The sequence below is a fragment of the Salvelinus sp. IW2-2015 genome, linkage group LG36 (genome assembly GCF_002910315.2).
Source record: "Salvelinus sp. IW2-2015 linkage group LG36, ASM291031v2, whole genome shotgun sequence".
Lineage (NCBI taxonomy): Eukaryota > Metazoa > Chordata > Actinopteri > Salmoniformes > Salmonidae > Salvelinus > Salvelinus sp. IW2-2015.
The window spans coordinates 40,315,637-40,317,066 of record NC_036875.1 but is presented as its reverse complement, the minus strand read 5'-3'; the positions used below and the strand labels follow the sequence as shown (position 1 = coordinate 40,317,066).

General features: G+C 42.9%; 1 pseudogene; it reads right to left on the bottom strand.

The window, feature by feature from the left end:
• Positions 1–1,430, bottom strand: part of LOC111959519 (dedicator of cytokinesis protein 9-like) — a 118,443-nt pseudogene that overhangs the window by 79,408 nt on the left and 37,605 nt on the right.

Below are 1,430 nucleotides of genomic sequence, written 5' to 3'. Positions count from 1 at the left end.
GCACTGACTCATGGAGAACTAGGGGAAGGAGATCTGGCTCACATTGGGCACTGACTCATGGAGAACTAGGGGAAAGAGATCTGGCTCACATTGGGCACTGACTCATGGAGAACTAGGGGAAGGAGACCTGTCTTACGTTTGTTGTTGGTCCCTCGTCATTCTCCTCTACACAGCTCTGCAGGTTYAAGGCCAGGTCATTGCAATTGACCAAAATGCGCTTGCCAAACTTTTCTTCATATTGCTTTATATCTGGCTCAATTCCTGAGAAGTCAAGTTTCTAAAGAGACAAAAAGAGCGGAGGTTAGGTTTATTTTAATCATCATTTAGAGCTGGGGGATTGTCAAATGCCTTTCTGAAAACTCMATAGTTACGAACCTGTGTGTCCGGATCCAAGGTGAACAGTTTCAATCTGGTCTCGTTCCTCATTTTAGATTCAATATCTCTTGCACTCTGAGGACAAGACATTTATGTTTTAAATAAATACCCAGACCACAGCTTTCCTTAATAGGCAGAACTCCTTAYGCAAAAAGGTTTTCAGATTGAACTGCTTTTATCACTTGAACATTTCTCTTCATTTGAGTCCATCTGGAGTTGAGGTTTCCTATAACGTGCTGATCAAGACAGACCAGACAGACTCAAGGGTAAAGTCAGGTGGTGCCTATTACCACGGCAAAGCCTGTCAAGCACTCTGTCAGACGTCTGCTTTGTTAGTTAACTGCTACCATCAGATTCCATGCACATACAGTATGGCTTATCTATAGGCTGATTGCTCCTCAAGGCTAACATACGGACATGTGATCCTAGGAGACAGGCAGATGTCCACCTCAGAGCCCAGGCTGTTACTGGAKACCCAGCCGTTGAAGTCTGCCCAAGCACTGAGTGCTTCAGCAAATGGTCATGGAAATCTCTTACTGTAGCTTTCCACTATGGGAAAGAACGAGATATTGGTTCCATTCCTGCTTTTGGTCGCTTTTCAAACAGCAGGAGCTGTCATTTGTCTGTGTGTCTCTGTCAGGTCATTTTTATTTTTGATTATATTTTCCTTTATTATGTTCCCCTAACCCTACCACCCCTCCACTAATTGGAATAAACTAATGGACAATATTTCTTAGGCTTCTACTTCCAGCTTATACATACTATATACAGTCGTGGCCAAAAGTTTTGAGAATGACACAAATATACATTTTCACAAAGTCTGCTGCCTCAGTTTGTATGATGGCAATTTGCATATACACCAGAATGTTATGAAGAGTGATCAGATGAATTGCAATTAATTGCAAAGTCCCTCTTTGCCATGCAAATGAACTGAATCCCCCAAAAACATTTCCACTGCATTTCAGCCCTGCCACAAAAGGACCAGCTGACATCATGTCAGTGATTCTCTCGTTAACACAGGTGTGAGTGTTGACGAGGACAAGGCTGGAGATCAC